Source organism: Mustela putorius, unplaced genomic scaffold, assembly GCF_011764305.1.
Source record: "Mustela putorius furo isolate JIRA1106 unplaced genomic scaffold, ASM1176430v1.1 tig00000835_pilon_pilon_pilon, whole genome shotgun sequence".
In the NCBI taxonomy this organism is placed as follows: domain Eukaryota; kingdom Metazoa; phylum Chordata; class Mammalia; order Carnivora; family Mustelidae; genus Mustela; species Mustela putorius.
This window is the reverse complement of record NW_025421492.1, coordinates 6,634,209-6,651,075: the sequence shown is the minus strand read 5'-3', so window position 1 is coordinate 6,651,075 and position 16,867 is coordinate 6,634,209. Positions and strand designations below refer to the sequence as shown.

At 56.7% G+C, this 16,867-nt stretch overlaps 2 long non-coding RNA genes across 2 annotated transcripts; one reads left to right on the top strand and one right to left on the bottom strand.

Annotated features, from left to right (window-relative positions):
* Positions 1-3,587: 3,587 nt before the first annotated feature.
* LOC106005169 lies at positions 3,588-5,392 on the bottom strand. Its single transcript, XR_001178354.2, has 3 exons — positions 4,775-5,392; positions 4,325-4,395; positions 3,588-3,810 (listed from the first exon to the last, which is right to left on the bottom strand). It is a non-coding gene; the product is annotated as an uncharacterized LOC106005169 (long non-coding RNA).
* Positions 5,393-12,020: 6,628 nt separating this feature from the next.
* LOC101670086 lies at positions 12,021-15,769 on the top strand. The gene is made up of 4 exons (XR_198966.3): positions 12,021-12,242; positions 12,588-12,902; positions 13,657-13,752; positions 15,607-15,769. It is a non-coding gene; the product is annotated as an uncharacterized LOC101670086 (long non-coding RNA).
* The last annotated feature ends 1,098 nt before the right edge of the window (positions 15,770-16,867 follow it).

The following is a 16,867-nucleotide window of genomic DNA, read 5'->3' as shown; positions in this document are numbered from 1 at the left end:
TTTGCCCCGAAGTTCGTTTCCAAGAGCAGCGACTGGAACACGTGCCCCTCTCCTTATCTCGGGCGAAGAAGGCGCTCGCTCCCTCGCCAACGGTGAAGGCCCAAAGCCTCAACGGTGGCCGAGCGCGTGGCCGTGGACGCAGGGGTGCTCAGGTTCCACTCGCGAGCGTCCCTGCTGCTCCCACACCCGCGAGCCGCACCGCGCTGCTGTGCCTTCCGCCGGCGTCTCAAACGGCCGGGATGTCCTCGTGCAGGACGGCTCCCAAATGTTGGCTCTTGAGGAATCCGAGGCTTGGGGGTCAACTGTGCGCACCTGTCCTGCCAGACGGTAGCCAGGACGAGCGGGCTTTTCCATCTGTATCCGCGTCCCGTGGCTGATCTCGCAACATGCCCCCCATCACCCACAGCTGCGGGCTTAATACAGAAGAAATTTACCCTTGAAAAGCTCTGGAGGCCGGAAGTCCAAAATCAGGGTGTCGCCTTCATTGGTTCCTTCCATGACCCCGAAGCGGAGTCTGTTCTCCTGTCTCCCTCCAGGCTTCCAGGGGCTCTGGCCATCCCTGGTGTCTGTTGACGGGTAGATGCGTCTCCTGGCCGGCGCCGTCACCACCTGGCCGTCTCCCGGGTCCCCGGCTCTCTCCTTCTCTTCTTATTCGAGCACCGGTCACCGGGGGCTCCTGGGTGTCTCGGTTGGTTAAACGTCTGACTCTTGGTTTCAGCTCGGGTCCTGATCTCAGGGTTGCGGGATGAAGCCCCACATCGGGCTCCCTGCTCAGCGGGGGGTCTGCTTGACATTGTCGCTGTCAGTTCTCGCTGGGCCCCCTGGTCCAAAATCCAGTATGACCTTATTTTGACTAATTACATCTTCAAAGACCCTCTTTTAAACGAGATTACATTCTGAGGTTCTGGGAGGACGGGAATGTGTGGGGATCCTACTGGGGATCCTACTGAACCCAGTGCAGAGTCACGCAGGCCTGAGCGGGGGTGTCGGCTCCGCCCAGCTCTGCGACCTCCTCGTCCCCACCCCCGGCAACAGTGTGACGGTGTGTCTCGGTTTGCGCAGACGCTCCCAGCTGCCCACTGTAACTCCGATACTGTCCCCGTCACGCTCAGGATCGGAAGCATGAACAACATAGCACACCGTCTCGCCACACATGACGTACGTGCACAAGGAGCCCTAACTTCTATCATTAGAGGCAGCAGCAGCCAGCGACGGGGCCGCACGTTTGGGACCAAGGCTTCCTATAACCCGGGAGGGGAAGGCCGAACCCACAAATAGTTCGCAGCCGCGGTTACAACCAAATAAGGCCCTTCGTGCGTGCGTGTGTGCGAGCGTGCGGGGCGCGGGACGGAGGGTGAGTCAAAGCCCTGGTAGGGGCCCCCAGAGGAGCCCGTCCTCACAGTGAGGCTGACTCTAGGGTGACACCAGGTGCGTTGGCAACAGCGGTGAATCCCTGCACCAATCTCTCCCCCGGCCGGGCACCATCTCGCAGACAGAGTGACCTCTAAAGTTCGCTGAATTCATGAGACTTAGCTAGACATTGCTCAAGGCTCATTACACACAGGAGTGGTAACTCCAGCTTTCTGAGAGCGACAGACGGACTCTAAACCTTAACTTGCCTTGCCCCTTTGTCCGGCGACTCGGTTGCACTCGCCCGCTGGTTCCCAGTGATCCCGGAATGCGGCGTATCAGAACCAGCCGCCGGTCTGCCAAAAGTGCAGTGTCCAAGGCCCCCAAACCACACCTGTGGGGCAGCAGCTCTGGCACAGAGCTCCGGAATCTTCTTTTTAAATACCATCCCTTGCGATCCTTGCGCATTCCCCAAAGCCAGACAGGCCGCCGGGCCTGACGGGAGGAGCCAGCAGGGAGGTCCAGGGCCCCACAAGGTTTTTTCTATTTATCACCACACGTAGACTTAAAATAATCGCAGGTCTCTGGTGTGTCTTCTCTCCTAGGTCCTTAAATCCGTAAGTCCGGCGGCGTTTGCATTTCCGTATCTGTTACAGGGAAGGTCTGACATTTCCCTGCAGCTCCAGGACTCACTGTCCAGTGCAGTGGCCACTGGCCCTGAGTGGTTATTTAGATTTAAATGAATGAAAGTTAAATACAACTTAACATGCAGTTCCTGGGTTGCACTAGCCGCGTCTCGGCTCCGCCCGGGACTTTGCGTCCCTGCAGAAAGTTCTTCTGACGCAGCAAGGCTCTGGAGGCCGGTTTGCCAGCCCTGGCTGCCCACAGGAGTCCCCTGGAGAGACTCCAAAACCCCAGTGCCCAGGCTGTACCCAGGCCGATTTAATTGTGACCTCTAGGGACGGGACTCAGCAATTTCTAGAGGTAGCTGGCACCAGAATCACTGGCGGGATTGTTGAAGCAGAGATTGCTCGGGGTGGGGGCACGCTGGGGGGAGGCTCCAGCCCCAGAATTTCCAATTCAGTAAGTGCAGGTTACGATGGGAGAATATGCATTTCTGACAAGTTCTGAGGTGCAGGCTTTGCGATCTGCGCCTCAGAAGGAAGGTCACTCAGGAGAGCATCTGCCTGTCCACAGAGCACCACGCTGTCCACCACGGTCCCCCTGCAGCCGCCCAGCAGCCCCCCCACCTCCTCCCATACTGCAAGGAACAGCAGAGAGCAAGAGCCCTGTTCCCGAAACAGGGGAAAGGCTCTGGAAGGCATTAGAACGATCCAAGGCAGAGACCCGACACACAGCATAAAAGGAAAGTTCTCTTTTTCTCCCAACTCCTGCCTCATGTTTTCTTTTTCACCCTGGTTCCCAAGTCCCCGAGGCTGCCGCCCATGGCTGCCCCTCCCGCCCAGCTTGGCTCCCATGATGAATGGGAAGGAGCCACGGGCCCCTCCCAGATGCTCCCGCCACTGCTGGGAGGGGAAATCCCGTGAGAGTCCCCCGTCCCGCCATCTGTCTCTCCGTCCCCAACCAAAGCAAAGATCCAGAAGGGTTGCACCTGTAAGCCCGGCTTGGTGCCGCCTGAAACTTCCGGATGCCAGAGCCCCATGTGTGCTATTTCGGGCTCACACATCTAGACCCACGACGACGAGAGCCCCCAAAGGGACGAGATCCGGCCAGCCTGCACCGGCCTCTGTCATCAGCCCTGCAGCACCTTGGTTCTGGTTAAGGGGTCGTCCTAACAGTCACGACACACAGACTTCCTCCTCCTTGCTCTTTCTATTCGTCTCATGTCTGATCTGAGGCTGCTCTTCATGCCAAGTGTCGAAGAGCATTTATAAGGTACAAGAGTTCATTCCTCGCTTAGCCTGTATTTTCCACTTCAAAAAAATGCAGTTGCGTCACCTGGTGTCCATCACTGTGCCTTAAAGAAAGGAGCAATGTTTGCTTCTTGGACTTGCTGGATTCCACTAACTCTAAATCTTAAATGTTATTTTAAGACACAAAAAAATCTTCCCTCTTTCTTTTTTTTTTTTTTTAAGATTTTATTTATTTATTGGACAGACAGAGATCACAAGTAGGCAGAGAGGCAGGCAGAGAGAGAGAAGGAAGAAGCAGGCTCCCCGCTGAGCAGAGAGCCCGATGCGGGGCTTGATCCCAGGACCCTGGGATCATGACCCGAGCCGAAGGCAGAGGCTTTAACCCACTGAGCCACTCAGGCGCCCCCCTCTTTCTTAATCTCTCGTTTTAAATTGCTATATTAGAGCACAACACGAGTACACCGGATCGTACCGCGAGCCAGAGGGAAACGTGATGGGTCCAGGTCGGGTGCTGCCCGGAGTCCGGCAACGCCAGGGAGCACAGGTTCGCCTCATTGGTCTGTGTGGATGACTTTCCGGACGGTAACTGTTAAAGACATAAAGAACAAAATTATTAAAGCGCAGCACCACCGCCCTTCAGGCTCACCGACGGACGTGCCCGTCCACGGTTACTCTTCCCGTTCAGACCCGAACTGCATTCATGTCACAGAATAATGTATCTAAGTCTCTCCCTCCGGCCCCGGGGATGATGCTTCTCCTTTGCACTGAGGTCAAGCAGGAGGAGATTCCTTTTCCCCTGGAAAGGAATCCTGGACTCTGGGCACATTGTAGTTCCTCTTTCATTTCCAAGCACTACTGTGACATTTATAAATGTAATCCCCTAATTTGGTGAGGAAACCCAGCCCCCCATCTCTAAGGCTCTGCCTTCAGTGCAACAAAGCCGGCAGGTCAGACCGCAACCGGGGGGGTTCTGACTCCCCAGACCTTTGACCACCCTCTCTCCCCTGGGCTGCAGCTTTTCAGCCAGGAAGTTAAAGAGAAGAAAAGCACAATATTTAAAATTCAATCACAAGTGTGCCCGTGCGTCATTAAAGGCAGACCTTTGTCCTGTTGCTTTCTGGACTGTGAATGTGGGTTCTTCTTCTTGAGATGACTGTTGTACTTCGTTCTCCTGGAAAAAAGGAAAAGCTTTAAGCACCCTAAAATGAGGCTTTCACCTGATACTGATTTTCTTCTTAGTTATAAAGGCTATTGTTTGTTTGAACAAAGAGGGCTGGGAGCTGCGAGTAACCGGACAGGGATGAGGGCACCGAGGGAGGAGGGGAGCCTTCTTCATTAGAGAGGCAGGGACTGGGATTAGCGCAGACAGACAAGCCCTGCATGGAAAGGGGGCACTGGATTTTCTTATTCTTCCCCTGCAACAAGATGATACTTATCATCTGTTAACCGCCAATAACGTGTTTTAGACAGCTCTAGGTTAGTGTTAAAATTTAGATTAAACAAGCAGTTGGAGTCTGATTTTTAAAACAAAAACAAAAACAACAACAAACCTTCCTAGAAGTCCACACTGGCGGGTTCGCAGTCACACCACCATGTTGTGTGGAGCGGAGACGCCCACACGCAGCACACAGGCCTGAGGTGCCCATCGGCCACGTGGGTCGGAGTCCACCAGGGAATCCTGGCCCTTTGGGAGCCCGCCGTGCCTGACACGACACAGGCCTGCAGGAAACATTTGCGGGACAAAGGCTGAATGAATTTCACTCGAACTGAACATGACTCCTCTGTACCCGGAATTCACTCTCCTTTCAGGGACTTGAAGTTTTGCTGAAACGGTTCTTCGGAAATCTCAGAGCAGAAAGGTTTCCAGCGCTTCAGAACTCGCCGGAAACCTCTGCAGTCAGAGCAGGAAACCCCGGTAAGCCCGACGCTCCTAGCCTTAGTCAGAATATTTCTGTTTTTAAAGAGATGAGCCGTGGGTGTGGTAAGGGACCGTGATCTCCTGTGATAGGTACTCGCCTGCTACCCACTAATTTGAGGTTAGACCCGATCCTGAGTTTGTTTCAAATTCAGAGCACAGGAGACAGGAGTCAACAGTGTGTTTCTAATCTCCCGGGAACAAACTCAGAAGTGGGAGGGGAGAGTAGCGGGTGCAGATCAAACAGGACGCAGGGGCCTTGTTTTTTTTTTTTTTTTTTTTTTTTGTTTGTTTGTTTTTAATTTTATTTATTTATTGGACAGACAGAGATCACAGGCAGGCAGAGAGGCAGGCAGAGAGAGAGGAGGAAGCAGGCTCCCTGCTGAGCAGAGAGCCCAATGCGGGGCTCGATCCCAGGACCCTGGGATCATGACCCGAGCTGAAGGCAGAGGCTTTAACCCACTGAGCCACCCAGGTGCCCCCAGGGGCCTTGTTTTTAACTGAACAGATAATCAGAGTATCCAGTGAAGGCGTGACTTGTGAGCCGGAGGTTACTCGATTGTCCCCTGACCCAGCGACGGGCTGTGGCCCTCATTCCGCTCACCAGGGACCGCGTGTTGACCATCCGAGCGCCCTCACGGAAAGGCACACGGTTTTCAGCCGGGAAACACGAACACGGCGGGAAACAGAACTCGCTGCCGTTCGAGGGGCCCTTTTCCTCCGGTGGGAGCCCTGATCCTCCGGCTCCTGCAGGGCCGCCAGGAAGGGCTAGCGCAGCTCACGCCGGCAGCTTCAGGAGCAAATCGCGCTGCGCACGTTGTCCTGAGTGCGGGGACTCTGCAGGGTCCTCCATCGTGACCTCACTCAGCGGCTTTTCTCATAGGACAGTTTTCCGTTACAGGTGCGCGGCCGAGGATGCCCTGGGCAGGGCGGCTCATGCTGTGACTGCACCTGCCTGCTCGCTGAGCGCCCCGGGGTGCTGGGTGCGGGGTGCTGGGTGCTGGCCGGGGCGGGGCCCTCCAGAAAGGGCTGCAGAGAGGGCGGTCCCGGCGGGGGGACCCAGGCCCACCTTTCCCGGGCCACCTCGAGCTGGGAGGGCGCCGCTTTCTCCGGGACGCACAGTCCCTGGGCGAGCCCCCGCCTCCACGCCGCCCTCCAGGGAGGGTCTGCAGGCTGTGCGCGCGGGCCGGCGGGCGGAGGGCGCCGCACCGGGGACGGGGCGCGGGCCTGCCGGGCGCCCACCAGCGCCTGTGCCGCATCCTGGCACCCAAGGGCTTAGGTCGCGCGCAGACGTCGTGTTGGAAAAGGGAAAACCGGGCGCGTCGCGTGTCGCCGCGAAAGGTTTCCGGGTCGCGAGGCGTCCCAGAGCCCCGGCGGGCGCCGCACTCGGCCGACCGCACCCCCCGCCGCGCCGCTGACCCCGCCGGCAGGGGGCGTCGCGACCCCCCGCCGAGACAAAGGCCGCGGCGCCGCGGGGCGTGCAGGCCGCGGGGAGAGGGGCCGCTCGGGAGGGGTGGGCGTGGCGCTGGGGCCTCGGGGGGGCCCGCCCCGCCCCGCCCCGCCCCGCGAGCCCAGAGGCCGCCGAGGGCCGACCGCCTGCCGGCACCGCCCCTTCCCCGGGGAGGAGGAGCCGAGCGCGGCTCCCAAGCTCCGCATTGTCCCGGGGACGCGGCCCCGCGCCCGCGCGCCGCCGTCCTCGTGGCCCCGCGCCCCCGGCCCCCCCCCGCCCCCGGCCCCCCGCGCCCCCGGCCCCCCGCTAGGCAGCCCTGCCCGGCGCCCGCGTCTTCTCCGCGGCCCCTGCGGGAGGACAAACCGGAAAGTCCTGAGCGCGGCGCTTCGCTGCGACGCCGTCCGCCCCCGCGGGCCCCCGTCGCGGCGACTCCCGGGCGGTGACCTCATTCCGCGCCCCGAGGTGCGCCCGCCGCAGCCCTGCCCGCCGCTCCCGGGCCTCGCCCGCTGTTGGCGCGACGGCGCGGGCCTCCGGGTCACGCTGCCGTTCGGGGCCCGAGACCGTCGCGGCGCCGCCGTCGCTGCGGCCCCGGCCCTGCGACCTCCCCGCGGGGGGCCCCGCTCCCTCCGTCCCCGCACGCGCCGCCGCGGCCCGTCACCCGCAGGTCCCGACGCTGCCCGGAGGTGGGAGCCGAGTGAGGCCCGAGAGGCCCGTTAAGGGGCGCGGCGCGGGGCAGGAGTCCCGGCCTGTCCCCGCCGGGTCGCGCTCCGACGCCCGCGGCCCCCCAGCGAGCCCGGGTCACAGGCAGCCCAGGCTCCCGCGGGGCCGCACCTGCGCGCACCGGAGGCCGCTCCGGCCCTTGGCCAGCCTCTGTCAAGGGCCCGCAGCCTCTGCCCGTTTCCCCCAGATCTCCCCGTCCCGTCCCGGGGCGCGCTCAGGCCCTCCCGACCGGAAGGCTGGGGGAGGGAAGGAAGAAAAGGCCAGTTTGGGAGTTAGATTTCCTGTGTCTGGGCGCTGCGGCTCCGCAGGAATCCAGAAGGGGAAGAGGAGCCGCGCAGGCCTCCGGGCACCCCTCCTCCCGCACCCAGGCTGCCTCCTCCTCCTCCTCCTCCTCCTCCCAGCCAGGGCTGGGGCCGTCTGAGCTCTGGGATGATGACATCTGCATTGGATACATTTTCTTTTTCTTTTAGGATAAAAGTTTTATTTCAGAGAGAAGCACAAAGCCACCACTGTCTTGAACAGACCAGGGCTTCTCCAGGGCTCAAGGACTGTCCAGAGGGAAACAAAAAGGCATTAGCTCCTGATTAAGAGAAGTCCAGGGCCAGGCCGCGGGAGCTCCGGCACTCCGGCCCTGTGGCACCCCAGGGCCTGGGCTCACCGTCTCCACAGAGAATCCTTCTCTCTCAGGCCCTGTGACTCCGGAACTCAGCCCAGGACCTGAGCCCGCCCCTCCCCCACCCTGTCATCCCTGAGGGGCAGGACTTGGTTGCGCCTCACTGAGACACTGAGGGGTACACTGAGACACTGAAAAGTGCAAAGCCACAGCCTTGATGTTCTCACGTACTTTCACACGCTCATTTGTTCAACTCGTATCAACTTAGCGCCTTCCGGATGCCTGGTGCCGTCCTAAGTGCGGGGAGTTGGGTCTGGTCTGGGGCTTCCACGTCTGTCTGTCCTCGAGCTCACGTCATAAAGCTGTGTGGATCGGGGCCCCTCTATGGCGACGCTCTTCATCTGGGATGAGATTCTCACTATGGCCCACTGAGCCCTCCGTCCCTCACCTGTGGGCTCTCCCCTCTGACACCAGGCCTTCCCCGTTCTCTCGAGGCTCCTGGGACCCCAGTCCTGGACAAGTGAGCAGGTGCAGGGAAGCCCCCCGCCCCAGTCGCTCTCCTTAGAACTCTCACCGTGTGTTTCGCTCCAAACACTCATTCCTCCTCTGCCTGCAGTTCGACGGGCGCCTGCGTGTCTCCGTAAGCAAACATACAAAGAACCAACGACACTTCCCCTTCCCTTCGCCGCCAGCAACTTGAGTGTGTCCGTCCTGCTTCACCTCCATTGACTCCCTGATCCGCGGAATCTGCTTCTGAATCCTTCCGTCGCTGTATGAAATCGCTCTCTCAAAGACCACACCGACAGCCACCAGTGTCTGGCTTCTCTGTGGGCTTGGTGTCCTGCCTCGCCAGCTCTGGTCCCCTTCCAGGACGTGGACTCAGCTGCACCCATGTTGTTGAGGGGCTCAGGTGTCCCACAGGCCTCCAAGGGGGCAGAATCAAAGGTGGGGTTTGGGTCCAGGGATGAAACCAGAAACCAGAAATGTCGAGTCTAGGCCACCAAACAGCAGGATTCCAGGTGTCATAGTTACATCTGTTTCATCCGCACCCTGGATGTAGAGGCTCCAAACAATAAGAAACAGGATGGCACACGGCTTCCTGGGGTCCAGAGCTGGGGGGAGGTTTAGCTGGGGGTCTGCCTCAGGGATGGTCCTGATCCCCCAGGCAAAGTGAGCTTTTCTCCAAAAGACAAGACGTAAGTCCAGGGAATGTGCTATAAATGGGCCCCGTCCCACCCTGCTGGGTGCACTGGGTATGAGGAACAGTTGATGGAAAGCAGTCAGCGCCAGCTGTCAAAACGGAAGCACCCGTGTGCTTCATCGTACCAGCTTTCCTTCCAGGAGCCTGTCCCACAGGTGTGTGTATGCGAGCGTGCAGAGATGGCGACACAAGCACGTAAAGGGCCTAACGGCAAACTCTGGGAAACGTCGAAGGGCCCCCAAAGGACAAGGGACAGCTTAGACCAACGACAGAGCCCCATGCGGTGGACATGTTTATTCATGTTGATGTGGACGATTTACTGTTACGTGAAGAACAGCCGCCACGTCCTTAGGGTTCGATCCTATTTCTGTGAAAAAATATCTGCACATACATGCTTTCATCGTCATGGAGAATTTCGGGAAGGACTTGGTTTTCCTCGGCAAAGTGGGAACGAGGAGTGCATCGGTCCAGGAGGGGATTGAGATTTTTCTGTTTTTAAATTTACACCATTGAATATTTAAAAAATTGCTTCCAGCCAGTTTGGGATGAATCCCGTGTTTACCGAAACACTTCATGTGCTGTGACGCTTGCCATCTTGCCGTCGTGGCCCGGCACAGTGACCAGGGCGCACGGCCATCAGTGCCAGCTGAGTCCCGAATCCGATGGACTGCTGTGATGATAGATATTCCAGAAGTGCAGGAGGAAAGCTGACTCAGGCCACTGTTTGGTGGTGCTGGAGCGCGGTTTGAGGAACAGGGACCCCAGGAGGGCCACGGTCATCGCATGCCGCCCTGCAACCAGCTCCTCCCCGCGCCACGACTCTGGAGGCTTCTGATCCCATCACTCGGTCATTCTCACTCGTCGCTTCCGTTCTGGGTGGCCACAGTCGGTGATTTTGACAGCCCCCCCGACAGGCCAGCCTCAGACGGGGCTCGTTGCTGGATGGTTTGGACCCTCCTAGGCACGGCCCCACGGCCTCCGAAGCGCTGAGCGCCTCCACGCAGGGGAGGCTCCAGAGATCCACCCACAGCCCTCTCCTTCCGTGGGCCCCTCTCTGCAGGTCTGTATAACCTTCCTGTGCGAGTTCCGTCCTGCTACCGCGAGCGACAGTCCTGTTTTAGGAAGGAGAGACCCGAGTTCCTCACTCAGAGCCAGCCGTGAACTGTCTCTCCAACCCTGCATCGAGGGGCCTTCTCCGTCAGGAGGGAGCGGCACTTGCCGTCGGGGTTCTCCCTGGGGACGGGGCTCCTGGGGCGGAGCGCCAAACGCTCCTGCCGGATCCGTCCGGGTCAGCTCCGGCCTTTGTACCAGACAGTATCCTGGGGTCCCCGAAAGCCTTGACCTCTGCGGGTCCCTCTGCCGGACCCGGCTCCAGAGGGCACCCAACCCCGGCTCCAGACCTGTGACGGATGCGTCGTGCCCCCTCCCCCATACTCTCACACCATCCAGGGCCCTCGTTTGGGAGCTGTTTGGAGGTTGCAGCCTCTCCCGGGAAGAGCCGCACCCCATCTTGGCGCACCCCTGCAGCAGGCATGTCGACGAACTCGGGCTCTTCGCCCCGCCGCACGCGGAGTCTGGCCTGAGGGGTCACCGCGCAAACCCAGAGACACGGCCCCCCACCCTTGCCTGGTAAGTACCTGACGCACAGAGAGACTGTACGCTATTTATAACCCCCAGGGACACGCAATCAAATCGCCAAACGCAGGAGGCTCAGTACATTTAGATGGGCTCTGACTCATCCCGATGTCTGTTTGCAGAATCTGAGCAGAAGGTGTACTTGAGGAACAGAGAAGAGGACTTAGAACAAAATAAAATGTCAGGGAGATGACATGTCAGGACTCCTCTCCCAACCAGAGAGACCGGCGGGACCGACTGACTTCTCACATTTGTTGTACAAATTCAAGGGCAGAGATCTCTTTGGACAAATTCAGTTTTGGGAGGCAGAGAATTTTCCCTTTTATTTTAATGCAATCAGAAGAGAAACCAGCCCATGTAACTAATGTTTAAATAATACCAGATTAGTCTTGACTTGTTTGGTTTGTTTCTTTCTTTGTCTTGGCCCTTGGGTGTGACTCTCTGGGCCCTGGGGACCACGGAGGGTGCTTGTTCCGGGCTCTCTGTTTTGAGGTCTCTCTGGCCCGTCACCGCAGTCCGGAAGGATACCTTCTCTTTTCACCTAAAACGGTACAGGCTCTCCCTGGTGTGTGAGCTGGTTAGGCCACGGCGACCCTTTCAGTGACTTGATGTGTTTTCCTACATAAAAAACAAATGGAGAAGACAGGAGTCCAGACCCCCCCAAGGAGGGAATGCGTCAAGATGGAGGTTGTTCCCCAGGGAGAGGCACGGGCCCTCCTTGGCCCGGTGGTCCCGGCGAGCGGAGCTCCCTGAAGCCCCGCGTGCCCTCGTCGCAGCGCCCTGCCCCCGCTCTTCTCAACCCGCTCCTTGCACTTCGCAGGGAGCAGCGTCCTTCGGGCGCCTTCACGGCGTGCGCAACTCAGCTCAGCGTTTCACTGAAATGTGCTCCCGAGCTGCGACCCGGAAACAAAACCCCGAGCGTTTCTCGGACAGCTTCTCCCCCCCCCCCGCCCGCGTCCCTGCTCCGTCTCCTGCGCTCCCCTGGTCCCCCCTGACCCCGCACCTACTGCTTTCCTGTCCCAGGCCCTCCGCGCCCTTCCATGTTCTTAAACGCATCACAGTGGCCGCAGGCACCTGCCCTGTGGGGACTCCTGACGGTCCCCTCGGGAGGGGCAGCGGAGCACCTGCCGCCCTGTGCCCCCCCAGACAGGACCTTGAGTTTCCCTGCACCCGCTGGGCCCCGACCAGGGCTTGAAATCCAATGTGACATCAGGGGCACGCCCTCCACCTGTTGGGCTCTGCCTGTTCTGGAATAGCGGCGGGGACAATTTCGCAGGCAGTCCCTGAGCAGCAGACACCGAACTCAGAGCCAGTCCGTGGGACTGTCCCCTTCATCTCCGTTTTATGGACGATAAGGCGGTTCGGGTGTCCTCGGCCCTGGCGACCCCGCGGGGAGAGGGAGAGGCAGGACCGGTGCCCGGCGGCCCAGGCTCTGTCTCACGGCTCCACCTGGCAAGCGGGGTCGCCAGCCGTAGTGGAAAGAGGTAGGTCTGGCCCGGGCTCCGTCGCCTAACCGCGTCCTCGGCCGGATCTCTTCAGCGGCAGAAGAGGACGTGCGGGCGGAAGCGGCCTCGCGGAGATGCGGCGCGGTTCCCCCAGCTTGTTCTTGGTGCTGGGAAGACGCCCGGAGGATGTCGGCCCCTGTCGTGGCTGACTCGAGGGCCAGCGTCCTGGTGTCTGTGGATGCTTCCGTCTCCTCACCCGGGTCCTTCTCCCGGCTCGGCTGGGGCCGGCTGGCGGCGGGCAGCGGGTTGAACAAGAAGGGCTCTGAGCCGTGGTGGCCACAGGCCCCGTCCTGTTCCCCGGACGCCGTTTCTGTTCTCTTCCAGACTGTGCGACCCCCGCCACCCCCTCGGCCCGGGCCTCTGGAACCAGGGCCTCCCTTCTGTGACTGCAGGGTGACCCGGGCCACTCTTCCTGCCGCTGCGGCACCGCCGTCGCCGTGTGCTCCGGGGGCATCCACGGGAACAGGTGGCACGGGCATCGGGGGCTGGGCTGACTCAAGCTCGAGTCTTCGGCGGGAGGAGACTCTTCCTCTTGCTGCAGGCGCGCGTTGACCCGATGCCCAACCCCCGTTTCTCCGTCGGATCCGCGTCCAAGGATGGACGAGCCTGTGTTTAGACCCTGCGTCGTTTGAAAAACGGGTTGGTCTCCCTTGGTCGCTAGTTCTGGAGCTGGGTGGGCAGGGCGGGGCAGGGGCGGAGCTGGGGTTGGTGTGGACGGCGCAGGGCAGAGGAGGGGCTTTTCCTGCACGCCCAAGGCGCCCGACCTGGTCGTGTTGTCTTCCTGTCCACCCGCTCCCTTCTTCCGTCACCGCTCCCACACTGGGGCGGTGCTGTACGTGCTGGTCCACACACACCGAGATCAAAACCCCTCTCCTCCTGGATCGAGGGCAAGTTTCCAGTTCGGATCCTTGTCCTGGTTGGGGAAATCTCCACAAGCAGAGACTGGCCCGCTGCCGGCGAGGGTGCTGGGGTCACCCTCCCCTGCCTCCGATGGTCAGACCAGAGCCCACCCACCCCATGCTGCACCTGCTGCCTTCTGGGGCTCTAGTCTGGTCTGCAGGAGACCACAGGTCCTCTGGCCCTGCCATTTTCCCGCTGTAATAGCAAGAACACCAATAACAAGAACTCCAGGAGAGTCTCACACACTCACACACACTCACACACACTCACACACACTCACACATGTGTTTCTTGAGTATTTACTCTTTCCCGTGACTCACAGCATTTTTCCTGCGTGCGTAAGTGAAACCAAACACCTCCTATTACACGCCCTGAGAACTCGTAACTCTGAGAGAGTAAAAATATGTATTCATTAAAAATAATGTTTAAAGCCAGAAATAACTTAGGCATTGACGGTTTACAAAGAGAGATCTGAACACCTTATTTTTTTCAGTTATTCACAGAAAAGTCTTACGTTACCACAGATACAGATATACTGACAACAGCATAGTCCTTCTTGGAGAAATTCCGTCTGTCCTGGATCATGCTGGTAACGGACGGGCCCATGGGAGGGGGGCCAGGAGCCACGGTCAGCCAATCCTGCCAGGTTCTGTTTCCCGCGGGTCCCAGTGGGGCACCAGGGGACTGGACTTGTGGGCTGGAGCGAGGTTGGCGAATGAGATACGGGCTCTGAGGAACTGGTGGAACTTGGAACCCAAACCTGTTGGTCCACTGCCCCCCCCCAACTCCCCCGCAGAGGAGCCAGGCCTGCCAGCTCCATTCCGCTCCCTGGCAAGGAGTGGTCCCTACTCACGGGTCAAAAGAAGTGTGCTCCAGCCCCAGGGAAAATCTGTGCTAGTTTCTGAGAGTTGAGGTGACACAGCACACTGGCTGTCACATACGGAGTCTTGTGCTCTCTTCGATGGAGCATTTTCTCTGAGAAAACAGTAATTTCAGGACAAAACAGGACAGAAAACACTGGATAAATTAAAGGCCGCTAGAATTAAGTACAAGAGGAAGGCCAAAGCCTCCGAATGGTCTGACCGAGGGAGGGAAAACCTCCGTTACAAATGGGCAAACCCAGAAGGCAGCCCGGTCAGAGCCGAAGTGGCGAACTTGGACTCTTAGTTCTGGGTCTTGCTTTGAGCTGTGGATGCCATCACGGAGTTCAAAACCCGAGTCTCACTTTCAGAATAAATGAATCACCTCAATCATGCATTATAGCTGCTGCTTATTCTTTTATCTGCTTAATGAAGTCTATAAACATTTATGGGGCTTAAATTTGCCCTTTGAAGTGATGGAAAAATTCTGGAAGTGGACAGAGCTGGTGGTTGCCCAGCACTGTGAGTCTTGCTACTGTCCCTAAGCTGTACCCCTAGAAATGGTGGGATGGCACGTTTATGTCTATGTGTTTTACTACAATAGAAAAATATTATTTAAGTAGCCACCAGAAATCAAAGAAAATACATATATTTTTAGTTTAACTGAAAGTAGAAACAGGGACATAAACCCAAATCGTATTGTGAGTTATCATGTGTTTTGTTCAATAAATATAACAGAGGTCACTTTGTTGTTCAGAACAATTTGAGAATAAAATGAATTGCTTTACTTCAAGAAGCAAAACAAAAGTTGCTTTTTGAGGGCCATGATTGGGAACAAACAGCCAAAGGCATAATTTGCCTGGTGAATGCCATCTCCGTTTCCGCGGTGGTCGACGGTCGTGAGGCTGTCAGCGGGTGGCTCCGGGGCGGTGACAGGTACGGCTTCCTGAGTTTGGGCCTCGCCCCTGCAAGTCATTCGCTCCATCCTCGGGCAGCTGGCGCGGTGCTCCCTGAAGGACGGCAATCACGTCACCCACCCCTGCCCTTATAAAGACCGATTTTATCTGAACCTGGTATATTACTTAGAAAGATCTTAAAAGGCCAGGGGTAGGGGGCGAGGCAGCGGGGGAGCCTTTGACACCAACGAAGCGTCTAGGGAAATCTGATCGATGATTTGTACACCCTAGACCTGTGTCCATCTGAGACCTGAGTGGAGCATCAGAGATCTGTTTTCACTGTTTCCACCCTCTCTCTTCCAAAAAAAAAAAAAAAGAAAGAAAAGAAAAGAAAAGAAAAAGTTGTTAAATGTGGTTAAAAGTTTTAACTTACGCAGTTTAAATATTCTACTTGATATCACAATATTCTGCACAGATACTGGTAGAGTGAGGGAAGTCCAGATGACCGTCTGAACAGAGGAGAGATTGTACTGATCCTAACACTCCCCTTCACAACCCTAGGGCTGTTACAGAGACGCTTTCTATGTGTTTATATTAAAGATGCCCCTTATGAATGTGATCGCTATTGGGGTATGTGTGGATGTTACTGAAAAGACTAAAATGTGACCAATCATTCTTTCCATCCAGTGAATGCATGAGGATTCCAGAAAACTCGGGATTTGTTGGGAGAACAAACCCCGCCCACCGCGGAGCGCCTTGCTGTGCTCTACACCACCCACTTTGTGTCCTGGCAGTCCCTGGTGGTGAAAAGGGAAATCAGCCTTTGGGTTTTAAACGACTTTTCCACACCAACACTAACCAAGATCAGTAAAGGGTGTTTCATGGTTAATAACCATTTGTCTTGGTATGATGAGTTGTTAAAAGTGGCTAAAAATATGGATAGATGGAAAGAGAGATGGCTAAAGAGAAGAAAGGTTGAATGGAAGGATGGATGGATGGACGGAGTGACAGATCGTGGATGGACGGATCGTGGATGGTTGGACAGATGGACGGAGGGATGGATGGATGGACGGATGGACGGATGGATGGACGGATGGACGGAGGGATGGAGGGATGGACGGATGGACGGACGGATGGACGGAGGGACGGAGGGATGGACGGATGGACGGAGGGATGGACAGGGACAGCTTGGTAGATGTTGAGCTTTTTAAGGCACATAATTAATTTTATTTGTAATTTTCGAAATAAACCATCTTCTCCACCCTTTTATCCTTTTAAAAATTTACAAGAATTCAGTCAGTGCTAGATATCTGGGAAACAACGGGGGGACGCGGACATGATCTTGTGAGAGTATAGAGATGGTGGGGAGATGTTCTGACAGGGCACCCCGATTCCCTTGACCTTCGGGAGGGCTTGCTGAAAGCAAAGTTCTAAGAAAGTAGAAATCTTTCCCCAAATTGCAATTAAAATCTACTTTTGCTGTCACCCTCATTGAAATTCCTGATTTAAAGAGAAAATGTAGATTTTTAGACCTCCTTATATATACCACTGGATATATCTTAACTCTTCAGATGTGCTTATGGCAATTTAATATATGAAAACATTACCTTGCAGGAACAAGAAGTTATGCAAATGATCTAAGTAAAATTCTACTAGACACAAATGAATTCCCAAGTAGTATAATTTTTTTCAAGGTATTAATGGATTCAAGCTTATTATTTTTGTAAAAAGAATAGTTTTTTAGGCTTTGACTTTCATAATTAGAATGTTCATTTTTGTATTATCACATGCAAAAGAAGTGTGTATACCTGACTTTAACATTAAAATTGGCACTCTATATAATCTATTTTGCACATTTTTTTGCCAAAATAAATTTATCCATCCCCCCCCAAAACAAAACAAAACAAAAAACAAAAACAAAGAGGCAATAAGATATTATGGCATATTA